This window comes from Rhinolophus ferrumequinum, chromosome 2 (genome assembly GCF_004115265.2).
Source record: "Rhinolophus ferrumequinum isolate MPI-CBG mRhiFer1 chromosome 2, mRhiFer1_v1.p, whole genome shotgun sequence".
NCBI lineage: Eukaryota > Metazoa > Chordata > Mammalia > Chiroptera > Rhinolophidae > Rhinolophus > Rhinolophus ferrumequinum.
In genome coordinates this window covers 37738747-37759352 of record NC_046285.1, presented here as the reverse complement: position 1 = coordinate 37759352, position 20606 = coordinate 37738747, and the positions used below count along the sequence as shown (strand labels likewise).

The following is a 20606-nucleotide window of genomic DNA, read 5'->3' as shown; positions in this document are numbered from 1 at the left end:
AGGATGAGAGGCTCGAACAGATGCATGAGATTCTGTAGGTTTGAGGAAGGAAGTACAGAGGGGCGTGAACAGAATGACTGTAAGGTGACAGTGGCTGGTAGCTGGGAAAAGGAGGTGGATTCCATATTTATAAAGGATGAAGTTCCTAATAGGAAGTAATTTATAAATGTATATCTTCTAACATGTTTGGGGATTCTCTAAAGACTAGGTCAGTCATGATCACAAAAGAGGCCTTACTTTTGGTTCAATTAAAAGAAAATTAACACTAAGTGTATATGTAGTAGTAGAGGGAGTTGAGATATGTTTAGTGCTCATTTGTTTATTAGGTAAATATTATGTGCCAAACTGTGTCAAATGCTGGGGATTAGAAAAAGAGAGATGCTTAAGATTGGATTCAAACTTTGCAGAAATTCTAGTCAGCTATGTTAGCTCTTGTAGAAAACTCAAAGTAAGGAATCTGTCTATCATCTATCTATCTATCTATCTATCTATCTATCTATCTATCTATCTATCTATCTATCTATCTGTCATCTGTCTATTTATTTAGAGTGGATTGCCTGGGGTGAAGACTATACTATTAAGAACCTAAAGTCAACATGGGCTTTTTCTTTTTCTATTTAGCACCTCTGCTACCCATTGGTATGGCATGAGATCTTCGCTTATTGCTCGATTCTGCAAGGATCCACATCTTTTATACTGCTAGTATGAGTAACAGTCAATTTTGTGTCTGCTCACACATTCTCTTCTGCCAACTGTAAGAAGCCTCATTTGATACATAATGCTTTATATACATATTTTCTGCTGCTTCTGAGTAGTGAGACTGTTTTGTGACAGCATAAACACGAAATCTTCCCTTCATCAACTCCTAGATACTATAAGAGGCTTAAAAAAGGATAGAAGGCTGAGGGAAAAGTCGCTGACCGTCTCCATCAAAGGAAAGAGAAATTACCTTGAAACTAGTCAGGAAAATGCTGCAACGGCTTGCTGAATATTTCTGTGATTTTAAAAAAGAAGCTCCTTTTGTACTATTGGAGAGATGTACCCGAAAACACTGAGTGTGTCATCACTATTTATGTGTGACTTCGAGAGTCGAGAGGTCTACTCTGCACTGTATATCTGCAATTTTAAAATCTGCAGCATATGCAGACCTGCTTTATTTGACTCAGCTTGGAAAAACAGACTGTTACTGGGCAATATCACTAGGTAGCCAAAGAGAAGACAGAGTTCAAAACTCCTTTTCTTATTTAGGTAAAAACACACTGTTAATTGTTCTGCAGCTTGTTACGCACATTGCATGCTATTTGTCAAAAGTAGATTTTTAAATAATGGTGTAAAGATTTTGTAGGGTATCCGATGGACACTTGTCCCATTAGGGAGACCACTGCAGGGATGATGTAGATGCCTGATCACTGCACTGTACACCTGAAGCTGAAGCTGAACAATAATGAATGTCAACTACAATTTTATATATATGTATATAGTTACAAGAACCGGAGTACAGCATTAGGAATAGAGACAGAGGAAATGTAATGGCTGTGTGCGATGTCAGAGGGATAGTGGATGGGGGGAGGGAGGTTGACACAATGTGAGGGATATAAATGACAAATGTCTAACTATTACATTGTTTTGTGCACCTGAAACTAAAAAAAAAACATAACGTGTTAGGCTGTGGAGTAAAAAGAACCCTCATATACTGTTAGTGGAAATGTAAATTGATACTGCCGCTATAGAAAACAGTATGGAGGTTCCTCCAAAAATTAGGAATAGAATTACCATATGACACAGCAATCCCTCTCCTGGGAATCTACTGAAAAAATCTGAAAACATTTATCCATAAAGATATATGTACTCTGATTTTCATCGTAGCATTATTTAAGGTGGCCAAGACATGGAGACAACCAAAGTGTCCTTTGATAGATGATTGGATAAAGAAGATGTGGTATATATAAACAATGGAATACTACTCTGCCATTAGAAAACATGAAATACTGCCATTTGCAACAACATGGATGAAGCTTGAAATTATTATGCTAAGTGAAATAAGTCAGATAGATTAGGTCGAGAACCATATGATTTCACTGATATGTGGGATAAAAAACTGAAAGCAACAAAGAAACAAGACAAACAAATAAAGAAACAAAAGCTCATAGACACAGACAACAGTTTAGTGGTTACCAGAGGGTAAGAGGGAGAGGGGTAATGGTAGAATAGGGTAAAGGGGGTCAAATATATGGTGACAGAAGGAGAATTGACTCTAGGTGGTAAGCACACAATGTAATGGGTAGAAGATGTGCTATAGAATTGTACACTTGAAACCTATGTCCTTTTGTTGACCAATGTCACCCCAATAAATTTTAAGTAAGAAATAGAAGTAATCTATCCTAGAAAAAACAAACAGTAGATTTTTAGCTACTTAATACCTGAGATCACTATAATACATAAACAATATCATGAACTAAAACACCAACAAGTACAAAATCACCAACACTTTAAACAAAGATGCAAAATAGTCTTCCAAATAGGTTCCCCTAATAGCAAGACTAATTTAGGTAAAGGAGAGCTATTGATATTTTCTACAGTTCTTTGTGGCATGTGTTCCAGTTATCCATTTTGTAGCTCTCCCCTTATGCTGTGTGGTCTACAAGTCAACATACCAATAGTTAAGACAAGGAGATAAAATGTAAATGCCTCATATATGTACCTTACTGAGATGTGGTTCTCAAGTTAGATAAAAGTAATGGTCTCAAGTTTAGACTTCTCTTAGAGAGAAAAGACAAAAAGTCCAGAATGTTTTAGGGGATACACATGCCTTACTTTCCCTATCAAATGTGCCTAAATATTTATCTACACTGTATCGTTTTTCTTGCCTACATTTACTCTTTTAACCCTTGTCTGATTTCTGCCTTGAACATTTGTTGAGATTGTTTTCTCAAATGTCACAAAAGCCTACCTAATTGCCATGTAGCATTCGACCTCTCTATAGTGTCTGACATGGTTGTCAATGTGATTGCCTGAAATGCTCTTTCCCTCTATCGTGTTCTTCTGATGGTCCCCCTTCTTCTCTAATTGAAGCAACAATACACATAGAGCCAGATTGGATTCAAATGCTATGTGACTCTGAGGGAGTTACTTAAAAACTTTGTGCCTCAGATTCTTCATCTTTAAAATGGATGTAAGAATAATAATAAATGCCTACTTATATGGGACGTGTGAGAATTAAATGAGTTGATTCGAGTAAAGGACTTATGACACTGCCTGGCAAATAGTAATTATTATTTTACTCTATTTGTGTTCTTATTCTAATGGAGTTTAGTTCTGAAAAGATTGTTCTTAAAAGTTATTTTTTTCTCAAGCTTTGTATCTCCTTCCTGCCTTACACTTTAATTTATCATGGTTCACAAATGTAGGCTCTTTCCCACTGGGGTCTACTCTCATATCTCTACATTTACCAGAACCCTCTCATGGATGTCCAATGTAGAATCAAACTCATATGCGAACACCAAGCTCATTTATTTATTTAACCATTTACTATTTTCCAGAGTCTGTGGTTGGCACAAGAGCACTGTTGGCCCAAGAGTCCAACAGTTCATTACATATAATAGTCTCATATCTTAAAATTTTTTTTGTTTTGTTTTTTTACCCCCTAGAGACTTTTGGATATTGTTCCATTGAATCCTGGTGTTGAATAATGTTGCTGACAATCTAAGGACAATCTGAATTTTTTCCTTTGGGTGACTCATTTTTATTTTTTGTTGTTGTTGTTTGTGTTGTTTTTTGTTTTTTGCATAGATGCTCAAAGGAGTCTTTATTTTTTACTTATCTTTGAAGTCCAGTAATTTTACTAGAATTCATGTTGATGGACATCATTCTACATAAAATAATCTTTTCGGAGGCACAATATGCACTTTTAATTTGTAAATTCAATTCTTTTTCTATTTTTAGAAAACTTCCAAATATATATTTAAATATATTTTTTCTCTTTGAAATTTGATTTTCTTTTTCAGGAGTAGTTATATTCATGCAGTATCTTCTTTGACTGTCTTCCAGAGCTCACATTTTTTTTATAAACCTTTGCATTTTTATTTTGCTTACTCTTCTGAATTCTGTGTTTTCATTAATGGCTACATAAATGTTGCCTTTATTCATCTTATTATTTTCCTTTCTTTTCTACAAGAACTGTTAGCTCATATTGTGTCCTCCTGTCTCATCATTGCTACCTGCAGTTATTGTATTTGTACCGTGACTTTTCTTGATTTGTTAAACTTTACAAATTAATGGAAACATGCTTCTATTTTACAGTAATATTTTTCTCCCTGTGTGGTTTATTTTTCCTGTTCTTTCTCTTGTTGTATTTTCTAATGCTTTCTGCATCATTTTTATCATTTCTCATCTCTGAATGTGAAGAAATTTAACAAGATGACTGAATTACAGAATAGTTATTGGAAAGGTGAACAGCGCAGGGTTTCCAGATAATGGCGATCCTTCCCAATTCACATGGAAGTTCCTTATGACACAGGATTATATGCATTTCACGAACTGTTTCTTTCCCTTCTTCAACCAGCAAGATTTGAAGCTACAGGGATCATCATTCAGAATCTCTTCCCAAACAAAATGTGCAAATCTCTTTCCTGTGTGAGCAGCAGGCTTTCAGCATCACCTCCCTTGTTGCTCTGAGGGCCACTTCAGAGCCCCTGGAAGAACCTAACACCAGTTTCCACATAATATTTTTATTGTTCCTGATATGGATTCTGGTGCACCATTTCCTATGGACAGCTGTGCACCGATGGTTTGAGGTCTTAAAATCATTCACTCTGGTCATCTTGTAATACTTATTTTACCTCCACTACATAGTTTCTCACACATTGTAGTTTGAGATATAAATGTCTTCCATTTATCTTAAGATGGGAATTTTAAGTCTGTTTCTCATTTTTCTTATTTTTGACATGCGTTTCAGGAGAAGGGGAAGGATTCTTTTTCTACCGTTTAACAATTACAAATGAACATACGCATTTTCATCTAATCTATGCTAAGAAATACTACTTCAGAAAACCAGAAGTGTGGTTTCACCCCCTTCTATTAAGATTAGATTTCCAGTAAATTTCAGATGTATGCATTTTTTTATTCAATTAGAAACACAAATAGAAAAAATGTCATTGCAACAGATAAATACCAATAATTTGGACAACAAAAATGCTGGCATTGAGCATTTTTGAGCATATAATAAGTTTAACATTTAACTAGATTTTAGACTGTAGGTACTTTAAGGAATTGGAGGATCCGATTTTTACATGTAGCAATTTAAACAAATTTGATTGCAAGAAAAGAATTCAATTGGTACTCAAATTTTTTTATATTACTCTGCATTAAGGGTTGTACTGAAATGGTGGCAAAGTAGGTGCATAATTTCCCGCAGCAGTAAAATAATTTACTTTTTGTTAGACCAGTATAGGCATTTGTAATGTAAAGATCTTATGTGAAGCAATAGTTTAATGTTATTCTGAGGCCAATGGAAATCCACTAATGTATTTCAATCTCAATTATGTCACAGAGAATTTTCCTTATTCCTGGCTTCAGTTTGGTAACTATTTCATCTATCTGTGATGGATGAATGCAGAAAAAGGATAAATTTGGCTCAAATACTATGTTGGTTTTGTTTTCTCTATTTATGCATGAGTTTAGAGACAAATGACTCTTTGACTATGTCATGATGGGATCAGGTCTTCTGTGCAGGGCTATAGGAGAGAGTAAAGGAAACCGAGAGAGAGAGAGAGAGAGAGAGAGAATAAATATCTGATCATTTATAAAAACAAAGAATGCTACGTGGGAAAAAATGGATTTCTGTTTTGGAGGGCTTTGTTTGGTGAGCTCCTTATGTGTTTGGGACTTACACTGTTATCCGGAAAAATCTTTTCTTATGTGAACTGTTCTTCTTTATCAACAGCAGAGGGAAATTTTCTGTGTAGGACAGTTCATACCAACCTTGACATTTCTACAAGAAAATCAAAGTTCAAAAGCGTACTTTGAGAAGGACGGTATGGTTTTTTAAGGATCAGCTTTCACCATGCTCAGACTGATAGATTCTTAGTGTGTTATTGTGAAAAGCGAGTTACACAAAAGCATGACCAAAAGAAACATTGTCTGGGGATAAGCTGTCGCAGGAAATTAGGAATGGGCAACGTGAAAACTTTAATCTCAAGGTCAATAGCTCCAATCTACCTTTAGTCAATCGTGGCCAGTTAAGTTATTAGAGTACAAATGCGGGCCATTTTCCTAGAGGAAGGAATAAAGGTGCTCCAACCTTGCTGTGAAAAGCAAGCAACCTTGCTTGCTTTTGAATGTGTTTGTATCATAAGTTCCATTTGGATAATAAGAGGTGGTTTATCCACATACACAAGCACACATAAACACACAAATACACATACATTCATCCACATCCAGGAGTAGAACTGAAAGAATGTTCACAGATGTGTGAAAAGTGTTCCTGAGCAGTAGGATTATGGGTGATTTTACATTTCTTCTTTTTGCCAGTTCCTATTTTCTAAATGTTATATAATGAAACATATTCCTTTTTGTTATAAGAAAAAAGAACTAAAACAATTTTCTTTCCCAGGCCTGATTTGTGTAGAATTACAAGATAAGCCCATCATTTTCTTTGCCTGTTAATCTCTTGTCCAGTAACTCTTCTATGAAGCATTCAATCTTGTTTTCAGTAGCTGGTCCAACAGCTAATCTTTCCAATTTCCTCATTATTTCATACTTATGCATCCAAATCAGGTATTAAAATAGGTTAAATTGACATACATCCAAAAACCTCCAAGGGACTAGCCAAATATTTTTCAGATTCAATATCATTTTAGAAATTTTGTTTCTTTAATTTGACCTACACATTTTTATTTAAAAAATATACTTTTCAATGAGAGGGAGTGCATACTCATTTTTTTAAAAAAGTCATAATACATCTTGTATAATGAAAAAACAAACAAACAAACAAACAAACAAACAAACAAAACCCAGCAGGACCCAGGACCCTGTGCTACCCCTTCACACCTCTCATTTTCCTCCTCACAGGTAATGATATTCAACATAAATTTATTTATTTACTCATTAAATGGTTAATGATGGCCTACTATGTACCAGACTCTATTCTAAGTGCAATGAATTTGCAGTCAGCAAGCATGTAAAAGTCCTTCTCAATATGGACTGTACATTTTTTGTGGAGGAGCAAACAACAAACAAATATATGAATAATAAATTATCCATTGAATGGTGCTAAGTGCTCAGAAAAAATAATGGGTTAGGGAAGAAAATATGAAATATTTGGAGAAATTCTAGATAGTGTGGTGATATTTGGGGAAATACTAGATAGATTGTCCAGGGAAGATTTCAATGAGTGGTGACTATTGTTACGTTTGGTAAGTCAGTGAATTAGTCAAGATATCTAAAGGCAGAGGTTTCTGGGCAACAAATGAAAAGGTCCTGAGACAGAAGTATGCCTGGTGATTCAAAAATCACTCAATTATTATTCATGCTCTTTCTAACATTTTTCTACATTATCAATAGGATGTATAAATATTGAACATGTTCTATTGAGTCCCACCAATCTATGAGTCATTTATTGGCTCTGTTACAGTACTCATCCCACTTGTCCTCCCTTATTTTCTAGCACAGTAACATTATTGAATCAGTGGTTAAGTTGATTGCCAGCTTTTATATTGACTGTGCAAATAATATTCAAAATAGCTTTGAAATTTGTTACATGAATTAATTTTTCTAAAATTAATGACTACCCTATTCTGCATGTGTCTGGTTTACAATGCAACTGTGATTAATGTTTTCCTAAATATTTCAATATCCCTATTTAATGTCCATCAGCATTGTTTATCATTTATTGGCCTTAGTCTTTTCTGTATTACTTATTCAGTGAGACTCACTTTTTAGGACTACTCCCATTCAGCAGACATCTTTTTATGCCTTTCTGGATTTGCCTTGCTGATTGCCTGTGTTGAATCTCTTGTTACCTGAATCTCATCTCTTCTTTATTGGCATTTCATGTTTCTTGTTGGTCTATACAAATAAATTTTCTCTTCATTGGTGGCTGATGAGTACATTTGTTTGTGCAATTACCCTTCTTACTTATTTTTCACTTTTGAGTTTAGTTTTCTGTTACTTGCAACCCAAGGTACCATAAGAGATACAAAGTTTTCAAGATTATATAAAATCTTATGTAACAAGAAGTCCTGAAGTAGTTTGACTCCATATCTGGTTCATGCAGTAGCTCAACAACATAATCATAGATGCACATTTTTGGCCCCATCTGTCCGCTTCCCATTTTTGTATCATCCATTATGGTCACAGCTGACTTTAATAGACTAAACATCATCAGCATACAGAGGAAGAGAAAGACACATTTTTTCTTGTGTCAGTATCCAAGCCTGATAACTTAGATAACTTTGTCTCTAGGATTAATTAATTTATCCAGAGAGAATTTTCTGATCCTCATCTGTGATGAAAAATGGTTTTCTTTCTTAATCATTTTATTTCTGTTTGAAGAACTCCCTTTAGACAGTATTTTAGGATACTAATGTCAAATTCTCTTAGCTTTCTTTCATTTGAGTATGTTAATTTCACCTTCATTTTTTGAAAGGCATTATGGTTGGTTATAGAATTCTGGGTTGATAGTTCTTTTCTTTAAGCAATGAAAGTATTGTGCTATTTTCTTATGGTCTCCAGGGTTTCTGGTGAGTAATTTGCTGTTGTATAGGGAATATATCATTTCTTTCTGGTTCTTTCAAGATATTTTCTTTGTCTTTAATTTTCAGTAGTTTGGCTATTGACTTATTTGGGCTTATCTTGTTTGGAGTTTGCTCAGCTTCTTGAATCTGTAAACTTAAGTATTTTTGTCAAAGTTTGAATTCATCAGCCATTATTTCTTTGAAATACCTTTTTTATTAAAATAATTTTTTTAGAGAAATTTTAGACTCATAACTAAAGTGAGGATATTTGAATACTTTTTAAGCCCCACATTCTTTCTCCTTTCCTTCTCAAACTCTGTTCTTTATGTTTTTTCAGTTTATTATCCCTCATTTGTTTAGGTTGCATAATTTCTATTGTTCTGTTTTTGAGTTTATGAATTCTTTTTTCTGTCCTTTCCATTCTTCTGTTGAACTCATCATTGAGCTCTTTATTTCAATTGTTTTTCATTTCTAAAATTTTCGTTTGAATGTTCTTTACATCCTCTATAGTTTTGTTGACACATTTTATTTTATTTTATTTTTTATTTGTTTCAAGCCCTGTCAAAACTGCTTTTGACAGTGATGTTTTCATTAAATCTTTGTCAGATAGTTCAACATCAGTGTTGTGTTGGTGTTGGTATGTGTTGATTTGTTTTCCTCATGCAAGTTGAGAATTTCCTGGTTCTTAGTGTGATGCGAGCTTTTTGATTCAGACCTTGGGCACTTTGGGTTTTGTTTTGTGAGGCCCATTTTCTTGAAAGGGAAGATGTAGAATATAAATATGTGGCATAAAGGATTAATGTGAAAGATACAAACTACCCACTGATTTTGGTAATGGTGGTTATGTAGATGCACTTAAGTTAGCACTTAGTATCAATCAGACTGCCACCTGAATCATCCCTAACCCATTCCTCACCTCCAACCCTGAGAGTGTATTTTACCGTTTTCTAAAAGCTCTAAACCACCTGAGCATTCTTACAATGAGGATTACAATCTATAAACAGTATTCACAAAATGATCAGTTTACAGTTGATATTGGCTAGTAATATTTCATTTTCTTTACTAGCAGATTTTCTATTGGAGCTTTGGTGTCTCCCAAAGCATACAGCACAGAGGAGTAACCTTGCTTACTATACTCCAGTGACAGCTGCCACCAGTCAGACAATTAAAAACTCTCAGGTCAGATATACTAAGCCAACCAGAGTGTCATAAATTATATGTGTGAATTGCCCAGGGGCCCCTGGCTAAGTCTGCAATAGAGCTGAAAATAAAACTCCTGACTCTTTCCACATAACTACTTTGCCTCTCGATATCAAAGTCTCAAAGCCCTGTTTTTTTTTTTGTATGTGTGTGGGGGGGTTACTGTCCTGGGCATCTCCTTTTACTATTCTTTTCAGCTGTCCGCTTTAATCTCCCCTGAAGGCTTAGTAACAATTTCCATTTTTCTCCTGATCTTATTAACAGGTGGTACCCAAGATACATGTCATTATGCCATGAAAATAGATGTCTTCTTAATTTGGTCTCTCTCCTATTATTATGCTCTAACACACACAGATACACATCATTTTGTCCATGTTTTTTATGTATTACGATAAAGTTTTATTCTTGTGTTATGTTATGAGGAAGCTTAGTCTTTAAAGGCATCCTTAAAATGGACTATGGTAAAAGTTTACATACTATAGCTCTCGGTGTTTAATAGTGCACATTAATGATATTAGAAAAATAGTATTATTAAAGAAATTTTACTTTAACCCTATACTTTCTAAACTTATTGACCAAATTTTTATAGCATTTTATAAGTTGTTTTTATGAAAGTATTATTTTATACAGTGCAGTGTACCAATCTCATTTTACATTTTGTCTATATTTGACACATGCAAACATCAATGTAATCCACATCTCCTTCTCAAGACATAAAACATTTCATCCCTGCAAAAAGTTCCCTTTAACTCCCAGTCAATTTTTGCAAGTCCTGATGTATCCATGAATCTGTGTTGTGCCATTATATATCATTCTTGCTTTTTTCATATAAATGGAATTATACATATACACTTTTCTGTATCTGTTTTCTTTCAGTCAACATACTATTTTTGAGATTTGGTCATTTTGTATATTTCAGTAGTTCAGTCATTTCTGTTTCTCAATAGTACTTCATTGTAAATCTCAATTTGTTTTTTTTTTTAATTTTCCTCTTGGTAAAGATTATTTCCATTATTTGACTATCATGACTAAATGTTACTGTGAACATTCTTGTGCAAGTTTTCTGTGGACATATACTTTTCTTTCTTTTGGATGAATCTGTAGGAGTGGATTCAACAAATCATAGGATAAATGTATGTTTAAATTTTTTACAAAACTGAAAATTTGTTATCTAAATTGATAGTACCATTTTACACTCTCATTATTTGTGTGTGTGTCAAACACCTGATAACAGATTATAGTGTACAGTGTGAAATGCTGAAGTACATATTACAGAAATAGGTATGGTCAGAAAAGATGAGAAAAATAGGAGCCTATTTTTTTAAGGTCTAATTCAGAGAAATTCAGCTATATATCTTGAGTTTGTTTCATTTGTGACTCAAAGTTTTCTTAAGATGTAATTCACCTTTGGTGGCTGAGAGATTTTAGGTATATCTTTACATTTCTATATAGTGTCCTGATAATTTCACTGCAAAATGTTCTTCAATTAAGTTACAAAAGCTGGTGCAAAATTTCTATCCAGTTTATTCCTGTGTAGTAGAATTGGTAGATATTCTGGAAATTCATATTTCATGTCTACATTAAAATAAGAGATATTGAATGACAATAAGGTATTGGATGTTGAATATAGAAAAATTTTCCTTTCAGTTCTATAGATTGAGAATTTATTTACAAAGAAACTTGAGTTTTGCAAATTTTATTTAAATCTGGACTATTTGCAGAGCAGCTTGGCTAATAATATTTCAGACAGTTCTTTTGAAGCATTTTAAAAACAGGTGTGCTTTAGAAGGTCATTTATTCACAATAAAAAATTCACATGTTTACATTTTGTGTGAGAGAATGTCTATTTATCCAGGGAAAAAGATACGGGTAAGTTGAAGAAGTGTCCACTGATTTTTGTTTTTTTATTTTTTGGCTTAGCAGACAGAAAGAGTAATGACTTACAGCTACTGAGTGACTCATATCAATTTTGCTTGACCCCTAAAATTTTCTAAACATTTTATGATGTATTTTCTATTCATAGGTACATATAATGGTATGGTAGGGTAGCCTTAAAATCATCTAGTCAAAACTTTCATTTGATACTTAAATTTCTTCTGAACCATCTTTTCCAGTTGTTATTTACCTTCATTAATGGAAGTATTTGCTTCATAGGGCATAGAGGTCTATGGAACATATATTTATGAGGTGGAAATAAGTTTAGCCATTCTTTTCTCACTCATATCTGCCATGATTCTTTTTTAATTCCAAGACAAAAAGGAACATGGAGAGTGTGCATGATGACAAAAGGCATACTTCCTACCTGTCTTATAAAGAAGGGGAGGCAGCTTGATGCCTTTCAAATGGAAAGCACAGTTTAATACAGCTGGACAGTATCATGGTGTCTGCAGCTAAAGACCACAATGCCACAGCCCCCAAAACACCTTCTTTTCCGAGATTCCTGCGTGTGGTCATCAGCACAGTGCTGTTGACTTCACACTATATTTATTGCTGATTGATTATAGGCCACTCTCCAATTCTGATACTGCATCAGAATATTATTGCTATAGTTCTCATTTGTTATTATTTTAATTGTTTATTGTGAAGTATTTTCTCCTTGGAAAGTACAAATGATTATTTTAGGAATCACAATTTTAATCTAATCTCACCAACCCAAGCTAATAATACTCCAAATAAATGCAGTTTCTTTTTTAACTAAGTCTAATTTTAAAGAAAAGTGATATGAGTGTCAGAGTGTAGGAGGTTGTCTGATTAAGAGTATCTCCCAAAGTGTTTTTGTAATAAAATCAGAATTTCTCTTTCTCTAGATACAGCAACCACTCATTGTGAATATTATTACGAGCTTCTTACTATCCTATAAACATTTAGATTGCTTTGGAAGGGATAGAAGGATGAAGAAGAAATGAAAGCAAAAGCTAGAGGTGACAGGTGGCCATTTGGTTCCAGTTGGGCTTTGCTTATGTAATGTGGACAGAGGTGCACTCCAATCCCTTGTGAGCATTCATCAACCTTTTATGTGATTGTGATAGGCGGGAATCTAAGTTGCCTCCTAACATTCTGAGCCTCTGGTGCACATACCCTATATAATTCCACAGGCTGTGACCACAGTTCATTTCACTTTAAGAAAGGGAGTTATCCAGCTGAGGCTAATTTAATCACACAGGACTTTTCAAAGCAGGACATCTTTTCTACCTGGTCACAGAAGAGAAAGTCAGAGACATTCTGGCTGATCAGGACAAAACCCAAACATCACTGTTATAAACTGCCTATGGAGGCCACATGTCAAGAAACTGCATATAGCCTCTAGAAGCTAAGAATGGTCCCCAGCTAATACCCAACAGGAAAACAGCTACTTCTGTCTTAGAACTGCAAGGAAATAAATTCTGCCAACAACCAGTGAGCTTGGAAGGGATTCTGAACCCCAAATGGTAGCCCTGCATGTCTGACACCTTGATTTCAGCTACATGATACCCTGAGTAGAAAATCCAGCCACACCATGGCCAGATTTCTGATCTAAAGAAACTGAAATAATAGATTTGTGTTGTTTAAAGCTGCTAATAGAAAACTAATACAATAAAGCAATCAAGATGAGTTGGCTTATTAATCAATACCTTTATTTAAAGCAGAAAATCATGACAAGTGATATAGACATTTTAATTTTTTTTTTTTTTTAGGGTGGGCATATAGCCAGCTGAGATTTTATTTTGGAAAAAACACTTGACTTGGCTTTTAGTTGGGGGTGTGGGTCAGAGGCGGTCCCCCAAGCAGTAGACTCCTCCCCCAAGGGTGGGCTGAGGACTGGGGTGTCTCCTGTGACCAATGTCCCCTTGCTCAGCTCCTTTCCCACAGGGTCGGAGGCCAGGAAGGACCCCAGTAGCCTAGCCTTTTACTTGGGCAGGACATCAGAGGACTCAGACACCAGCTTGCTGTCTCGAGTCTCAATCTTCTTCACAACCACGGTCCTGGAGGAGCTGGTGCTGGTGCGGCTGGAGTAGCCAGAGTCCCTGCTAGAGCTGAAGTTGGGCTGGATGTTTAAGCCGTAGTTGAAGCCCGGGCTTATGACGTTTCCATAGGCTGGGCTCAGCGCAACGGAGAAGCCACTGCTGACCTTGGTATGGACGCTCATGTTTTGCATCCCAGACTCCAGCCGGCTCTCCTCGCCCTCCAGCAGCTTCCTGTAGGTGGCAATCTCCACGTCCAGGGCCAGCTTGACGTTCATGAGTTCCTGGTACTCGCGCAGCTGCCGGGCCATGTCCTGCTTGGCTCTCTGCAGGGCGGCCTCCAACTCGGAGATTTTGGCCTGAGCATCCTTGAGGGCCAGCTCCCCACGCTGCTCAGCATCAGTGATGGAGGCCTCCAGGGAAGCCCTCTGGCCTTTGAGGGCCTCGATCTCAGCCTGGATTCGGCTGATGTTCCTGGTCATCTCAGAAATCTCCGTCTTCGTGCGACGCAGGTCATCCCCGTGCTTCCCAGCCAACGTCTGCAGCTCTTCGTACTTGATCTGGTACATGGTCTCAGCCTCGGCCCGGCTGCGGTTGGCGATCTCCTCGTACTGGGCCTTGACCTCAGCAATGATGCCATCCAGGTCCAGGGAGCGGTTGTTGTCCATGGACAGGACCACGGACGTGTCGGAGATCTGGGCCTGCAGCTCACGGATCTCCTCTGCATACAGCTGCCTGTAGAAGTTGATCTCATCCGTCAGCCCTTCCAGGCGGGACTCCAGCTCTATCTACCTTGTTCATGTAAGCTTCATCTACATCCTTCTTGATGAGGACAAATTCATTCTCCATCTCTGTGCGCTTGTTGATCTCATCCTCGTACTTATTCTTCAAGTCTTCCACCAGCCCCTGCATGTTGCCAAACTCTGACTCCAGCCTCAGCTTCTCCTGGGCCAATGTGTCCAGCTGCCGCCGAAGGTTGTTGATGTAGCTCTCAAACATGTTGTCCATGTTGCTGCGGGTCGTCTTCTGCTGCTGCAGGAGGCTCCATTTGGTCTCCAGAATCTTGTTCTGCTGCTCCAAGCTCCGCACCTTGTCGATGAAGGAGGCAAACTTGTTGTTGAGGGTCTTGATCTGCTCCTTCTCCTGGTTGTGCACTGCCTGGATGTTGGGGTCCACCTCCAACTTCAGGGGGTTCAACAGGCTCTGATTCACTTGGACAGCTGTAATGGTCCCCATATTCGCAGCCCCCCGTAACCTCCGGCCATATTCATGATGCCCAGACCAGACCGGTAGCCGGCGCCCGCCCGGAAGAAGGACGAGGAGCTCATGCGGGAGCTGGGTGTACTCGGGTACGAGCGGCTGCTGAAGGCCCGGGGGGCAGAGATGGACCCCTTGTAGGTCTTCTGGGTCACCCTTGTGGACATTGTGGACATGGTGGAGGCCGGAGTGGAAGCGAGGCGACGAGGAGACGGAACCAGACAGACTCGAGAAGGAGCCAAAAAGTTGCTTCCTAGACATTTTTAATTTTTGAAAAATAAATACGTGTTCATTAACATCCTGATTTTTGTTGTAGGACACATGAATTCTGCAATTAAAATTTCAATTGTCTTTTTATATAAGTCCACTTATAATGCTTCCTCTATATTTTTTAGTTTTTTATTCTTTAAAGTAATCAAACTGTTACAGGATCATTCCAAATATTGTGATTCTCCCCACCTCTGCCCCCAGTCTTTTTTCAGTTGTCTGGATCACACCTAGTTCCACAGTAATCACTTAAAGAATCATTTTCATTAAGGCTTTTGAAAGCATTCAACTTAATTTTCATCAATTCAGCAACATTTTCTCCATTGTTACTTCAGAATTTTATGTCCTATCTAACTAAATTATTTATTTTTAGTAAATAACATGTAAAGTTGGCACAAACAGATTTAGGAATAAAGCAGATGACCAGCATGCTTTTAACTTAGTAGAAGTACACTGTATATGTACAGGCACCATGGCGCATTGGCCATAGTATTCAATGTGCTCTGGCTCTCAATATGATACAGAGTAGATGGAGGATGTCACTTAGTGAGCAAAGTTTTACTTATATTTGGCAAGTAAATAAAGTGGAGGTAGGTTTGTTTCAAGACCTGTGAGAAAAGCTAATGGCCCTTTTCTCAACAAATGGCATGCAGGTAGAAAGAGAAACAATAGTGGAGATATTCTACAACTGGAGAAATTGGCACTTTTCAGAAAGGTAGAAAAGATGATGTGTGTAGAGTGAAAAAAGAATTGGGAAGTCAAGGGAAAAGGGAAAAATGGATTAAAACATATACCTTAAAAGTAACAGAATCTCAAAACCAGTTTTGAACCCTTACTTTTTATTGGTGTGTGATAATTTAGTTGTCCATTGAAGCTCCAAAGGGAGGATAAGGGTGTCAGGTCACACCTGTTTCATTGAGTGAGGTTCATGATTTATGTCAGTGACCTCTGAGGACATACTACAGAGACATCAGTTCCACAGAAGTAAAACATAAATATACTCTCCCTCTTTGACACACATAGACACCACCCCCAAAATCTTTTATCTGTGAGCTTCAAACATTTGTGTTGCCACCTGTTAGGCCAACTGTAATGTCTTTACAATAATGTCTTTGCTAATAAAAGATGAATAAAACCGAAACCAAACTCAGCTGTTTCACAATTTAAGTTTTACTATATTATTATCTATTCCTATTTCTTCGTTTATTAAAAAGATGCTTTGAGCATCAACTACATGCTGTTCTCCATTCTTGGAAAAACAGTAGGAAACAAAGCAGAGAAGACCTCATGGAGTTCGACTGCTAGTTGGGAGAAATAGGCAATAAAAATTTTAAATGTGAATATGTAGTATGTCTGGGGGCCAGGGAGAGCCAAAGTGAAAATAAATTGCTATTTTATATAGCATAGTCATAAGGGCTTTACTTGATGCAATGATATTTAAGTAGGAAAATGAAAGAAGTGAAGGAACAAGCCATGGGAGTAGTTCTGGAAAGAGCATTTCAGGCCAAAGGTTCATTGAGTGCAAAGGCTCTGAGCTGGGTTTACGCTTTAGGTGTTTAAGGAATAGTATGAAAGCCAAGATGGCTGGGGTAAAAAGAAAAAGAAGCATAGAAAAGAAGAATAGGAAATGAAGTTAGGGAAGTAACAGATAATCTACAATCTTATGGGCCAATGTAAGAAATTTGAATTTTTTTTTTTAATGACTTTGGATTTTTTTCTAAGTGAGATAAGGTTCTGGCAAAGTGATATGAGCTGACTTAGGTCTTCACAGGTCAATTGAACTGCATGTTGAGAATAGAAGTTGAATTGTGCTAGTATGACCTATACGTACATAAGTGAGGAAGTCAAACATCTAGGTGTCTCCTAAAGGGTTTGTCAAAACTAATTGGGTGTTAAATTCCCCAGAGGAGACAATTTTCACAGTCTTTATAATAAAAATATTAATGGTGCATTTTCCCACAATGAAAGGCAAAGGTGATCCTGAAATTAGCCTTGAAAATATATCCCTATGCAAGAACAACATTTCTTTTAGTTTTGACATATGATTTTCTCAAATTCATAAAAGACTACGCAAAAGGCTTCTGGAATTGGCTATTCTCTTTCTAGCAGAAACTTGTGAAGAGATATAGGTAATGATTTAACAGTAAGATTTATAGCTAGCATCTTTCCTTGATTCACTTAACTGAATCAACGATTTCTTCTTTTTGCCTTAGTTGCCCAATTTCTCAAAAGTGAAAACTCTGTTCGGTCTTGTAAAAGTCGCAAAACTTTCTTAATCCTTTAGCATGCACTATTTTGAAAACATTAAATTCCTAAAAATTTTCAACTCTTCGAAGTCATTATGTAAATGGCTATCAATGGTTAAAGAACATATATATATATATATATATATATATATATATATATACCCCCAAAATGAGCAGTTGTTACTGTGGTAAAATAATTAAGAAATGGAGGGGGAGGAGTTTATGAATTATTCCATGCAAAGTATATAATATTCTATGGACATCACTGAAGTAAACATGTTTTCTTGTAAATATTGGGTATTTTTTAAAGTGATCTAAGGATATGCTAGATATTTAGCTTTTGACCAAACTTTGACAATAAAGAATTATCACCATTTAGTGTTGACATAGCTTCCAACACTGAGACATGAAGATGAAACATAAGACTCCTAGTCTAGTAAAGCATATTTCAGAAAATCTGTTCAGAAACTGTGTGTGTGTGTGTGTGTGTGTGTGTGTGTGTGTGATGCACATGGACACATACGTAAATATACATAACTATTTTCACACAGAAGACTGCAAAAAGCTTTAGAGTGCTACTATAAATCCAGACTTCTTCACTGACTCTTGGTTCAGTCATTTTCCTGTGGAATACTCTGGGGCCTAACAAGAAACCAATTCCAAAGTCAAATGGAAGTCTTATTCAGTAAGTTCCCAGTTATATTACATAAGAAATATGACTACTATTCAACAAATAAATTTGAATGAGGTTTTAATTGTCCTAGTCTCTGAATTTCCGTAGCCTAGATCCAACACCATGCTGAGTGAAGTATAAAGTTTGAAAAACACCTATTCATAGATGGTCTATTCATAGACCATCACTGGAACTTTCTGTATTTACTGGCTGGCAAAGGTAATGTCTACTGCTGTATTGGATAAGGCACACACAATCGCTGCAATGAGGGTTTTCTTGTCAATGTAGGTCTTGGTGCCTAGATTTGGGAAGAGACAACAGAGGAGGTAATCCTGCCTATTAGATGCTGATATTTTTCCCAGAACACGTGGGAAGAGAGTGAGATGCTCATTCCTATCCAGGATGACTTTCCAAATGAAGTGGTGGCAAGTCGCAGGGTGGAGTATGGCAAGAAGTGAAGGGGACTGGGAGAAGCTGCAATGTATTTATTTGAGAAAGGGGCACCACAGCCCTACAACCCACTTCGTTACCATCCTCTCTTTACTACCTTTCTATCCCTCTTTTCTATGATTAAAATAGGATTTCCCAAGGCTTCACCTATTTGCATGTTCTTTACTGATTTTTCCTACTAATGTGTTCCTGTCAACCTTCCTAAATCCAACTAATCTAATAAATCTATATGTGGTAATGTGATAAGCATTTTATGTGGTTTATGCATATAAAGTTCTCTCAGACAACATTTATTTAAATGTAAATTCAACCTCTGTAACTGATTCACCAAAGAAGTGAATCAAATACAAACCTCATGGTAAAATTGTTGATAGTATTTTTGAAGTTCTTATTTTGGTTAAAGGCTACCCTGATCAAACACAGAATATTTCTTCAAAGATCCAAGCGAAAGATTTTCAAATGGTATAGTTCCTAGGAATCACCTGGAAATCTACTCAAATATCCGTCATTCAGCTATAAAACAATAAAACAGAATACACTATACACTCAACAACATGGATGAAACTAAAGTATACAATGTTGAAAGAAGTCTATCAGTTTCAAAAAATATACCATTTGTATGAAGTTTAATAAAAGACAACATAGTGGTATTTTTCCTCTGGGTATGTTATTACCTGAAATGGGGCATCAAATAGCTTTCTAGGGTGAGGAAAATTTGCTATATCTTGATTCTGAATGGCGGTTACATGGGTATACTTATGTGTAAATATTTATCCAGATGCACACTTGAAGTTTCTTTACTGTGATACTTCAGTTTTATAAATCACTTAGGGTACTTGCTAAAATAAAGATTCTATAGGTATTTGATTTAGTAGCCTGGTATTCCCAGGAATCTATGTTTTTTATTAAGCCTGTTAGGGTATATGATGTAAATAGTCTATGGACCACATTTTCAAAAAACACTGCACTAAAAGAATTCTTCAGTGAGAACTCAAGGCCACTCTGGGTTGTTGGATCCTTCTTATTTGATAGTACAGTATCATGATTTGTGAGGTTATGCAATCTCAACTGAATTCTTTCTTATTGTAAATCAAATCATAATTCTATTACTAAATTATTATTTTTTTCATTCAAGTCAGCAAGAAGAAACAACTGGGGATGCTATGGAATTGGACTATTTCCTCACAGCTATCACGAACCAGGCTATGCAGACTTTATAGCCTCTCCATCCTTCACCCCCACCTTTACCAACAATTCCCACTCCCAGCTGAACAGCAAGTTTTGAGCCTAAATCCAGGAGATATAGTATAATGAGTGAGTTTTGAGACTACCAACTTAAAACAGTTGGCTTTTACTTAATTATAAACAAGACTGTGTTTCAATATGCAACTATATTCTAAAACATTTTTTTAAAATTTCCTTTTGCCTAGAAATTGTATACCTATTTTTCCCCCTCACAATTCTCCCAGTAATTCTCACAGGGATGCAATTCTTAAGCTAAGCAAGAGTTCAAATTTAAATACAATTATTGCAAGATTTGTATTGAATTCTGCACAACACATGAATTTAATTTTCTTCATTTTCAATTTACTTACAAGTAATTCAACTCAGGATAATATAATAACTGCTGAATTATTTTGCCAAATGTTGAAAGTATTTATGGATTGTTGTGCTAAAAAATTTTGAATTTACATATGTGATGACTATTTTTATTCCCTTAAATCTTCTTCAGTCTGTTGAATTAAATAAATAGTGTAGGTAAAGAATTCTTTCAAAATATGTTTGTGTGACTTTCCTAAAAATACATTGACTTAAATGAAATACATTAAATTAAAAATAT

General features: G+C 36.1%; 1 pseudogene; it reads right to left on the bottom strand.

The window, feature by feature from the left end:
* Positions 1-13589: 13589 nt before the first annotated feature.
* Positions 13590-15377, bottom strand: LOC117031567 (keratin, type II cytoskeletal 8-like; annotated as a pseudogene).
* Positions 15378-20606: the final 5229 nt, after the last annotated feature.